Below are 13225 nucleotides of genomic sequence, written 5' to 3'. Positions count from 1 at the left end.
TCCTTTATTCTTTAGCCAAAGACATCTGGTAATTTTAGAATGTTTTATATTCTTTCAGTGCCATACAAGAAGAAGTTTATATGCTCTGGCAGGCTACATTCTGTGATAAATCTGGGTGAATTTACATTACATCTCAGAACACCCTAATGAAGGAAGCTTGTTTACAAAGACTAAAAAGGTCCTTAGAATTAAGGTACTGTAGAAATGCAAACGATGATAATATAAATCACATCGTTTAAAAATTATTTCAGGTTTTAAGATTTAATGCAAGTATCTTTGGGTTCAGTTCACAGGGTTCTTGGGCCAGTAAGACTGATGGCTTCATTTGCTTTAAACTCATGGATTAAAGGTGAAATGCCAAAGAAAACTGAAGAATATTATCCAATTTCATGATGCTATCATTTTCTGTGATTTCATTATACAATTAAGCACATTTCATTTGCTAATAAAGAAAAAAAATTAAAAAAAAAAACAAGCTGTGAACATATGCAGAAAGCCAGAAATGAAGACTGGTGATGTCAGTGCCTTTGCCAAGAATGCCAAGTCATGAATATTCGGACTGTTTCTATATGGGGGTTGAACAAAAAATCAGAGGTTCTGAACCTGAGGTTGGTGAACTTGTTCCTTTTACAAATATGTATTTTGAAAACTATTTCAATATATTTGATTTTCCTTATAGTCCTATGCATTTTATTTTCTGCATTTATATCCATTATTCTGAGAAAGGGCCCAGAGGAACCAATGTCACAAAGGAAGTTATTGGATTCTTGGTCTAGCTGACCTCTGAGATACCTTGCAGCCTTAACATTTTATGACCCTGGGATCATCCCTGTAGTAACATTCTATAAAGCCATGATCCAGCTGGGGCTATGATATAGCAAAAGCATTCAGGCCATCTGTTCACAATGATGTTGATATGCCATTGTCAAATCAACCCTGCTAGGATATTACCAGTTCTTTAGCAAGTCAGGAGCATATTCTGCTGAGAGAGTTTACCATGCTATGGGCTATCTTTCTGGCTACATAAAGATATAGAATTAATGTTTCAAGGAAAAAAATAATTTGATTCAAGTCCCATAAATGTTGGGTTATATTTCCAGGGCAGGTATGTGAACCTAGTTTGATCTAAAGCTGGCCAAGCATTTTTTGTTTGTTCAAATTTTAGTGCTAGTCTCTCAAGAAGGCTTTTAAGTACATATTGTTGACCTTTTTTTTTTAAACAATTCAGAGTAATGAAAAAAGGAAGACGCTCCCCCTCTCCTGTGGAATTAGTCCATGTGAGTTAAAACCCAGATATACTCTTATCATCTTCCTGCCTATTAGTTGGTAGTACTTTAAGTATGAGAACAGGGCTCTTTGGAATGGGTGAGGGAATTAAGGGTAGTAGGGAGGATGACTGGCCTGCAGAAATGGGACAAATTGCCAAAGCAGGAGCTGCCTTCTTTGGGGCTATACTGTGTCTCCCTTCTCCATAGAGAAAATCTAGTCACTTCATTTATTCCTAACTCTTCCAAATTTAATGTAGCTCCAGGTTTTGAAATAATTTCCAACATCATGTTATGAATTTCATAAAAACCTGTGTTATAAGGAGCCAGACAAGCTGTCTGGATTGGAACATAATATTAAATGGAAGGATAAGGATGGGGAATGGGAAAGCTTTTGCAACAAGACTGCTGGAAAAGGACATTATTCTAGGACTTGAAAATGAAATTAGCCATGGCATAGAGGACAAGTTGTGTTAGCCTTCTCTTTTTGTTGTGTTCTTGGGTTCTCTTTCCTTTGTTGGTGTATATGTGTGGGGGGGTGTAGGTGTGCATGTGTGTGATTCTCAGTAATTGGGTTTGGATTTTCATCATGTTTATTCTATCCTTACTTTTTTTCTTTTGAGTCCAATACCTAGGACTAAAACTATTAATCGGGTAATAATATGTCAAGCCACTACATATCCAAAGTCTAATTACATATAAAAGTATAGGATTATAGCAATTGATGGATTACAGAAAATGCAGGGTAAGTGGAGAGTATGGTATAGTTATAGACATACAAGTGAAAGGTTATTGGTTTTAACCTCCTCTCCACTCCACTCTTGTAAAAGTCTAGCGGATTTCCATGGCTAATGGTCATTTTCAAAAGTCTGAAGGAATTTTCTCACCCCCAACTCCAGTGAGCACACTGGTCTTGGTGAGTAGTCACTAAGACAGAAACAAAGCAATTAAAAAGGCAGATTTGTTACAATGATTTTAGCTTGTTTGGATAGTTGAATGGATGTATCTGTAGGTCTGACTTATAGAAGAGGTGATTTACTCCTGGATTGTTAGCTACTAAAAAAAAAATGAATTTTGACCACACCTATATGTAGAAGAAGATATATAGTGGTGACCGTTCAGGAGAGAACTAGCAGATCAAAGTAAGAAAGAACTAAGCTGACCTACAAATAATACAATAGGGGGAAAAAAAGAACATGGGAAGCCTTGCATGAAATAATGAAGAACAAAATGAGCAGAATCAAAAGAACATTGTATACAGTAACAGAAATATTGTTTTAAGAATGACTTTGAGTGAATAAGTCATTTTGACTACTATAAATACCCAGCTGAACTATGAAAGATGTATGAAGAAAGACACTACCTGTATCCAGATAAAGAACTGGTAAATAGAAGTATATATAGAATATTTTTACATATGTGCATATATAAACATATATATGTATATATGTATGTGTGTATGTGTATGTCTATATCTATCTATCTATCTATCTATCTTCCTATTTGTGTCTAATGATAGCCATCTCTAGGGTAGGGGGAGAAGGAAGAAAAAAAGTTAAAAAAAGAAATTTACATGATAATTTATTATATATTTAAAAGGAATAGCAAGTTATACATAATAGATTTGCAGTTTCATGGGCAATCATTTTTCTCTTATACTATGTTATGGAAATGCTTATTTTATTCCATAAATTAAACATAAATAAATATATTTTAAATAAAAAAATAACAAATAATACACTAGGCAAGACGGATGAAAGAGACAGACCAGGAGCTCACACCTAAGTATAAAAAAATAGCCCAATGGATAACATCATAAGACCAGTAGGTCTGACATTAGGAACTCTTCAGAGAAGTAGCAAGCAGAAATTTTATAGGCAGAGAGATGTCCCATGCAGCCCTATGTGACATGTCAAAGCTAAATGTGTTTCTACTTCCATATGTGTTCTGTGGCCAAGCATGCTCTCTAGATGTTTTCTTGTCCCCATGTGTTCTATTTGACTGAATACATTCCCCTTCACATATCCTCTCTTTTACTGGTGCCATGGGAGCCTGTGGAAGAATGTGTTCCAGTGAAAATCAGGGTTATTCCTTCTGTATAATTAAATACTTTTTGCTTTGAATCAATGTGCCTCTGCTTTAGTCTATAGAAGTTCATGAGCTGTAGTTTTGAGGAGATTATGACACAAAATGCAACTTAAATTCTGGTATAGCTTCCAAGGATTAATGGTTGAAGGGATATAACCTATAAGTATCTACTTGAATACCATCAAGCAAGTCAATTAAAAGCTTTCCCTCCCTAAATCAGAATTCCATTATACATACACATTTTATATATATATATATGTATATATATATATTTCTCTAATAGAGACTATCTGAGAAAAAGGACCATGTCCCTTGAGTTTTCATGATTTAAGGATGACTGTGATGGAGATTCTTGGCTCTTCAGTATCTGTAGGACTTTGAGTCTGTATTGTAGGGTGATGGAATCAAGAGGGCAGCAGAGATTGCCAGGAGGAAGAAGGAGATACTATGCCATGTGACAGAGAAACCAAAAGGCCCCAATTCATGAATTAAAAAAAAAAGGAACCAAGCCACATATGGACTGGGCAATCAGGCAGCAGCCCAAGCTAAGAGCAAGTAAGCCAAGAGAGTCAATAAAATTGCCAGTGTCTGCCACTGTCATGGAGAGACTCCAGCCAGGGAGTGAAGCCACCATTGCAAATTATGAGTAGTAAATATTCAAAGCTTCCAGCACTTTGCCCTGTTTTCCGAAGTTTGCAAACAGAGTGCTAGGAAGAGGGGTGCTTGCCTTCTTGCCTACTCTTGGGAAAAGAAAGGTGGAAAGATATGTGTTTATAGAAGGGATACTGATGATGTTTCAATTACTTTATAATTCCATTCCTTTTCCAATCAAATGCCTTCACTTATTCCATGCTGTTGCTTGCCTGGATTTTGTTAGCAAAGTATAACTGAATATCTAGATGAGATGACTTGAAAAATTCCTAGGTTTTGATTAGGATGGGAATTCAAAGGAGATTAAAAAATTAATAGTAGGTACCAACAAATTTTCCCAACACATGTGACCTTAAACCCATGAAGAAACTAAACACTTAGGGTTTCTCTTATCATTCTTCTGAGTTCAGTTCCTTCTCAAATATTCTGCAAAGCTCCTTGCCTAATTACTTCTCTTCTTTAACTCTTTCTTCTCAACTCTTAACTGGGCCCATATTGAATCCTCTCTGTAGATTGTAGGTTGCCTGAGGGCAGGACTGTTTAATTTTCATTTTCTTTCTAATTCCAGCACCTTGCATGACATCTTGCAAATAGTAGGTGCTTAAGGGAATGACATTTGTTTAAGGCAACCTAAGGATCACAGTATGATGGTATGTTCCATCAAGTCTAGCAGAATTTACTCAGTATTTACTCTGTGTCAGGCACTCTGCTGGGAACTGGGATTATAACAAAAAGCAAAAATAGCATCCACCCTCAAGGAGCTCACATTCTAATGGGGGAGACACAATATGTAAATAACTGAGTATATGCAGGATATATACCACATCCATGTAATCTCAGTGTCTCAGTAAAATGTATATAATGTAGCTCAGTAAAAAAATCTCAGAATATAATCTCAGTGCAAAGGGCAAATGGAGAAGGGGTAAAGTGTCAGGAGAGACTTCTTCCAGAAATTGAGGTTTGAGCTAAATTTTGAGGAAAGAAAAACTAAGAGGTGGAAGTGAAGGAATGCATTTCAAGAATGGAAGATAACCAATGCAAAGGCTCAGAATTGAATGAGGGGGGGCCATGTGCAAAGCTAAATGTGTTTCATTTCCACATGTGTTCTGTGGCCAAGCATGTTCCCTAGATGTTTTCTTGTTCCCATGTGTTCTATTGCAAGTTGGGCAGTATAACTGAATTGTACAATGTGCATTTTGGAGTATGTTAGAGGAGATTTACAAAGACTAGAAAGGTAGAAAGGGACCAGGTTCTGAAGGTGAGATTTGAGCTCAGATCATCTGACTTCAGTTCAATGCTCTTTCTACTGTGTTTTTGGCTAAATCAAATCTGACACGGAAGATTCTTAGCAAGAATAGGATTCTTCACCCTGTCCCCTACTGAATATCTTTTCATGTCTTTTTAAAATTTATTTTTATTTTATTTTTAATTTATGAAATAAAACAGGCATTTCTATAACATAGTAGAATTTAAAAAAAGATGGTTGCACATGAAACTGCAATTCTATTATGCACAACTTGCTATTCCTTTTAAATATATAAAGCAATCATGTAAATTTCTTTTTTTCCCTTTTTTTCTTTCCCTACCCTAGAGATGGCTACTAATATGTACATATGTGTAAAATCATCCTACACATAATTTTATCTATATCTTTTCATGTCTTCAAAGCATGAAACAACCTAATTCAATCTTATTTCTAGGACTTCTTTGAACTACATCATTTTAGCTCACTTGCTATTATTTATACTTCACACATTTAGTCCAATGCAGTTGTGTTATTACAAAAGATCCTTAAAAAAGGATCAACTTCAATTTACATCTCATCATTTGTACTTTAATATAATTCCCTATTACTTTAGTTATACTAGACATATTTTTTCAAAAGAAACCCTTATAAAGGTACAAAATGCAAGTAGAAAGAGGTTTTCATGTCTGATACTCCATCCCTGAAAAATAAACACCTTTCCTAGGTAATGTGGGGATGGAAAAGAAGAATCAGCCAGGGGAGAGGTGAAATTGGAGAAGAATTATGCAAATAATCCCTGTATTAGTAAAAATGAACTTATACAATTTAAAACTATGATAATAAAGCAAAAACAAATTAGTCTTATACCTCAAACCTTAAATGAGATAAGTCAAAGCAATTTGCTTTGTGAAAAGAAAAAATCAGCTTCTACTGAACAAGGATTATATGGCAGACCAATTCTGTTGAAATGCTTAGAAATACTTAGATAAAAACATCATTAGCTTATGGATTTACACATGGAAGGGAAGATAGAATTCAATTAATTTAACCCCTTCCTTTGAAAGATGAGTACCTGAGACTCAGAGTGGTTAAGGCACTTACCTATGGTTGTACAGGTAGTAAGTGACCAAGCTAAGATTGGTCCCAATATCCTCCAGCCCCAAATCTAATCTTTATGACTTTTTTGGTGCTTTTGTGGCATCATCCTGGATTCAATTTATCTTCATGCTTCAAAGAACACTAATTCGGAAGTGCTCCAAATGATAAGAATGATAAGATATCATTTTATATATATATATATATATGTACCATGGGAACATATATATCTATATCTATATATATATATATGTATGTATGTATATATCATTGTGCAGTCCAGCTGTTGATGAGCTTCTTTGAACTTAGCTAGACTGCTCATCCCTGGGCCTGAGCTAGAAGACAAACTTGCAGAATCTTCCAGAGTGTGTCTACTGTTGGTGCTATCTTGAGACCCCAGAGTCAACTCTGGCCCATGATATAATGGGACACTAGAGTGGGACTTCAGTGCAGGAGAGTACTAGCTTTAGGAAAATGGTTTATGGTCCAAAGGGGGCAGTGAAAGAACCGATAACAATGGAAAGGTTCTAAAGAAGGTGTTGAGATATGACAAAAAAAACGCTGAGTAGAATCCCACCACGCCACTGGTGTTCCCAAATCCTGAGTATTGTAAGCCCCAGTTCAATTAATTAATCAATATTTGTTAAAGGTTAAGCCTTGTGTTAAGAACTAGAGATATAAAAACAAAAAATGAAATAATCCTTGCTCCCTAGGAGCTTATATTGTAATGGGGAGACAACATTTGTATATGCATATGTATTTATGTACATATATATACATACATATGTATATATATATTCACATATATACATATATAGGTACATAGAGAATAAATATAAAGAAAATAAATACACATAAATACAAAGTAGTTAAAAACAAGACAGTTGGGCAGGGAGGGCATTTGCATTTGAGGGAATCAGGAAAGGCTTTATCTAGAAGGTGATACTTGGACCAAATCTCAAAGGAAGAAGAGTATTCTTGGAGGTAGAAGTGAAGGAATACATTCTAGGCATTGGGGAAAGCCAGGGTAAGGGCATAGATAGGGTCTTGTATTTAAGGAACAGAGAGAAGGCAAATTTGACTGTCTCTAGAGTCCAGGAGATGGAGTAATAAAGGGTCTTCATTCGGTTTTATGCTTTAATAGCTTACATTTGCACTAAGACTTTTGGGACATTTTACGTACCATAAGAGTGGAAGGATAAGTTGCAAAGGGCTCTGAAAGCAAAATGACAGGCTTTGTATTTGATTCTAGAGATAGTAGGAAGCCACTGGATTTTTTTGAGTTGGGGAGTGATATGATCCATTTTCCAACTCAGACTGTTATTTTAACTTAGTTTTAAGGGAACACATCTCTGATTTTTCATGTAGATTAGCAGACAAATATGACTTCCTTTAGAAAAATCTTCTCTACAGTCTCCTGAACTTAGCCACACCTACTCATACATATAAGGTGAGAGAAAAGGCACTATCTTCTACATTAGCATTACTGATAGGAGAAAAAATGCACTTAAGCATGAAAACTGTATCTTGAGTATAAGGGGAGCTGCTTGACAGTCAGTGAAAAACAGTATGAAATTATCAAGCAAGTATTCATTTTTGTTTACATTTAAATTTCCAGAAGAAAAATAATCTTAAAATGATCCCAAACATTTGGAGTACTTCCGAATTAGTATTCTTTGAAGCGTGAAGATAAATTGAATCCAGGATGATGCCACAAAAGCACCAAAAAAGTCATAAAACTTCTGAGTGCATACAACTGTTGAATGTTTAGTCTATGAGCTCAGCAAGTTTCCTTGCACTAAGAAGATGGAGGTTTTATTGCAGATGGGCAGAATGTTTTAAGTTAGTGCAAGGCTGTCAGTTTGAGAGGCTTGGGCAGCTTAGCGTCTGGTACCTTGGTTAATTCTTAAAATACAAATGTCAACCACACTTAATTGGGAATGAACTTTTAGTTCACTGTAAAGGGTTATAAAAGAATAAATGCTACCTCCCTTGGTTCCAGTCCCCTACATCACTGTGACAGTCAGTTATGGGTGAACACTTAATAAGCTGCTTATCCTAGTAAACTTTTATGTTAGGCAGCTGGGAAATCCCAAGGATGCAATATGTTCAACAACACAGTAGTTTGTGGTAGCAAATCTATATGCATTGTCTTAAAAATATTTATTTTTCTATTTTTTGAAGGACCTACAGGCTTTAGTAATGATGTTACTGAGATCAGATGCTAATGATTCCCCAGTGGGGTTGGGACGGGGAACAACAACAACAAAAAAGACTTTTCATAATCACTGGACATTAAAAGAGTCCAAATGTTAATTTGGATTTATGACTTGCCAAGTAAGTGACTTGGTTGTATAATTTCTATTTCCTTCACAATAAAGGCACTCAGGGATTGAATCTAAACCTGGCCCTCTTTGCTAGACCTAATCTAGGTCCACATGGGGCTTCCTTTCTTGTTTATGTTTAATTGCATTTTCAAGACCACACATGTTACACTAATCTAAAGGACCCCCCTCCCCGACTCCTTCCATTACCAATCTTTTATTTATCCATTTTAACTACATAGGGGCCAATGTATTCCTGCTAACAAAGAAAAGAATCAGCCCAACTTATACATCTCCCTTGATTTTCCACCAGAGCCAGGAGGTGCATATATGTGTTTGTGTGTCCTTGCAAGGACATTTTTATGTGGAGTGCAAGAGTAAGTGGGAGAGGGGGATGAGAAAGGGAGATTAAGATAAAACTTGACAGTTAGCTCCTTGAGCTATCTAAGTAAAAGGATGGAGAACAGGAGAGAACAGGTGGGTATTGATTGGAAAAGGGGAAATATACTTGTTTCATGGGGAAAGTTACCCTCTGGAGCACAAACTGCCAAGAATATTGAGAAGAAGAATCACTGGGTTTGCCCAGAGTGTCTAGCCTCATTGCTGTGGCAGTATGGTCTACCTGACAGCCTTTAAACTTTTGTTTTGTTTTGTTTGAACTTGAATTCAAACCCTGTCGCTTCCATTTACCACTTAATTTCCATGATTCTCAGTTTCTTCAACTCTACAATGAGAAAATTGGGTTAGATGACCTCTGAGGTCTCTCCCAGCTGTATATTGATGATTCTATGATCCTTCTGAGAGGGAAGACTATTCATAAGGAGGGCATGAGAAGGATAGTATTGAATTGAAGCTTTGGTCACCCTACCTGTGTTTTTTCTACTCCTCCCTTGAAGAAGATCAGGTATTCCTTCCCAATATATCATTCCAGCTGTTCAGATCATTGGATCACAGAATTGAGAATTCACAAAGTCCAATCTTCCTTCCATAGATGAGAAAAGTGGGTCTCAGAGTAGCCAAGTAACTTGTCCTGACACTTCATTTCAATTATTCCCTTCATTAGGCAAGAGATAGGCATAAACACTACAGAGACCCATACAGAGGGGCCATTGCCTCTCATCCCTAGGGAAGCACTCACATACGGATAACTGAACATAAACTCTGAGGGGCTCATTTTCAAATCTTCAAGGTCCAAACATCTGAAAAGTCAATGTTTAGTCATTCAATAGTTCCACTGGACAAGTCTCTAGGGATGATCTGGGGGGATTATCTAATGATCAGAACCCCCATCTATCTTCAAGCAGCTAACTATGTCAAAAGACACCATTAGAGTGGTGAGTTCCTTGAGAACAGGGATTACCTTTTGCCTTTCTTTGTATCCCTAGAGCTTAGCACAGTGCCTGGCACCTGGTGACGAAACTTATTATTGACTGACCATAGCAGACAACTGATTATGGTCCTTCCTTGGAAATTTCTTTCCCTTTTGTTACCTGCTTTTTAAAATATGGGAACAACAGCTTTGATATTCACCACACAACAAAGGCCAATGGGATGGACAGGTCAGGAGATCAACAGTCAGTTTTTAATGTTCTCAATTTCACTCAGTCACTTTGCATAATTTCAGACTTGGAATGAAAGGGAATTGGTCCATGGGACAATGAAAAGCAAATTAATAAAGCACAATAGCCATCTACCTACCTGTGATAGCAATAATTAAATAATGTAGATAAAATGCACCTTGGAAATTCTTGTGAACCTTCTTATGGATGAAAGCAAATTAAATAGGGTATTATTGCATGTTTGAGCCTATAGTGATGTTCACTATGTCAGACTAGAAGTGTGACAGAAATAGTCAAACATGATAACAAGGGAATGGGCTCTAGGAAGCTTAGATCTTCTAACCCCTTTAATACATTTGCAGTATGTGCAAATCCAGATCTTTATTCTGCTTTTATTCTGGAGTCAAAAGTCTGTCTTTGCCATGTGGAATACATAGTCAATTGCCAGAAATAGCTCACCTTTATGCATCATGACATAATTTTCAATGACCATAGCTCAAGTTGGTAATGTTCTCAGGAATTAGCATTGGAAGGAAACTTAGAGATCATCTAGTTGAGCTCTTTTGTTTTATAAATGGGCAAATTTAGACTCAGAGCAGGAATGTATTTGTCCAGGGTCATGTTGACATTCAGTTGTTTCTGTTATGTCCTACTTTTTGTGATCCCATTTTAGGTTTTCTTAGCAAAGATACTGGAGTGGCTTGCCATTTCCTTCTCCAGTTCATTTTACAGAAAAGGAAACTAAGGCAAACAGGGTTAAGGGTTGCCCAGGGTCACATAGCTAGTAAGTGTTTAAAACTTGATTTGAACTCAGGATAATGAGTGTTTCTGACTCCAGGCATAACACTTTATCCACTGCACCTCCTAATGCCCCTGCCTAGGGTTATATAGTAGGTAAATAATGGAGCCAGGATTGAAATCCATTTACCCTGACACCAGCACACCATAGTGTTTCCCAGCTACATTGTAGAGTGGGAGAAAAAAAAAACAAGTAAACGAAACACTGAGTTTGGAATCACGAGAGGCCTGGGTTCAAATCTCAGCTCTGACCCAGCTGTATAACTATCAGAAAAGAATTTAATTTCTGAGCCTCGGCTTCTTGGTCTGTAAAATAGGGAGAAACGTAGTTGTGCAACCTTCCTCACAAGATTGTAGTTGGCATAACTGTTTATATTGTGAGTTATAATTAATCCTGAGATACATAGTTTCTGTGCTATTCTTTCCATTTTATAGGTAAGAAAAATAAAATGGCAAAAACTGGAAGGACTTGTCCAAAGTCACACAACTAGTAGATGGCAGAGCTGGGGCAAGAGCTCCAAATCCAGTGCTGTTTCAGAGGGCTTTGTAGCTATATGAACACATCTGGATATGGGAAAAGCTCCAACCTATTGAATCAAGTTTAAAAAAAAAAATACTTGCCCCATGATTTATTTGCATAAATAATGATTTATGATCAGTACATGGGTCTCCTTTGAGTTCCTTTGGATACGTAAATTATACAGTTCATCAATTTAAAACTCATATCAACTATCTCTTTCCATTGTGATGAAAGAATAATAACCAAAAAGCTTTGAGTATTTAATAACTCATAGTCTTTATTGTAACTTTTGATGATTAATTTTAATGGCACAATCCTCCTTTGCAAAAGATGGATTTTGATGAAATTTGATTTTCATAAAATAACTGGTTGATCTTTTTCATTTTATGTGATGCCAAATAGAAAAGTTGACTCAACCATAGCACTGAAACATATTGAAATAAATAAGAGAGTCTTAATCATTTTTCAAAAATAAAGAGAAAATGATGGACTGGGATTTAGGAGATTTGCTACCAATTTTCAACTTAACCTTGGTCAAACTGCCTTAACCCAGGCTTGTTTTTTTTATTTTTTTTTAATTATTGTTATTCAGTGGTTTCAGTAGAGTCCAACTCTTTGTGACCTTATTTGGAATTTTCTTGGCAAGGATACTGGAATGATTTGCCATTTCCATCTCCAAGCCCACTTATTTTTTTTCCTTTTTGGTGAGGCATTTGGGGTTATGTGACTTGCCTAGGATCACACAGCTAGTCAGTGTAAGTGCCTGAGGCAGGATTTGAACTCAGGTCTTCCTGACTCCAAGGTCAGATGCTCTACCCACTGTGCCACCTAGCTGCCCCTTCAAGCCCACTTATTAACTGGATTCATTTTGCCTAGCTAGGTAACCTTCAAGGTCCTTTTATCTCCAAGACTATTGTTGGATGATTCCAGGATTGTAATGTTAAAGTAATGGGACCTAAAAATCAACCACAAAAGTACACATAGGAAATAATTATGTAACAACTCTGGGCAAATCATTTAATATCTCAGGGTCTCAATTTCCTCTACTGTTAAATGAGATTAGAAACTAGAAGGTCTCTGAAATTCCTTCCATCTCTAAATCTATAATTCTAAATTAGGTCTTCAGGGAACTGAGCTTTTGGAATTTACCCGAAGATAGCAAAAAAAAGTAATTCTTCTACCATGCTAGTCAATGGCCTCCCAAAATATGTAACATTCCCTAGAAGTAGCTAACACTAGGGAAATCTAGTTCAAGGTTTTTTGGAGATTCCACAGTATTTCAAATAATATTTTTGTTGTCAAAATAATTTGCTTAGCATGGCTCCCTTTGTGTTCAATTTCAATTCCATAAATGCTTTCATAGATTTTAGGGCATTCCCCATTGAGAAAAGTGAAATTCCAGTTGAAGCAGTTTGGATCTAAATGGTGGTGTCTATGATGAGCACAGAGCAGGAACATAATAAATATTTGTGAAATTTACTTCACTGAGGACTGGTTTCCAAGGAAAACATTTACTACTTCCAAAATTGATGGAAGACTAAACAGAGAGCTACTTCCCTTGTGATACTCCTGTGTTATGTAGAAGAAAAAGAGACCCTGACTAAGGAGTCAAACGAGAAGAGAAGATCATTTTTCAAGCAAATCAAACAATTGGAACACTACTGGCATTCCATATGGAT

The sequence above is a fragment of the Vombatus ursinus genome, unplaced genomic scaffold (genome assembly GCF_900497805.2).
Source record: "Vombatus ursinus unplaced genomic scaffold, bare-nosed wombat genome assembly UNPS02014802.1, whole genome shotgun sequence".
In the NCBI taxonomy this organism is placed as follows: Eukaryota; Metazoa; Chordata; class Mammalia; order Diprotodontia; family Vombatidae; genus Vombatus; species Vombatus ursinus.
This window is presented reverse-complemented; position numbering follows the sequence as displayed.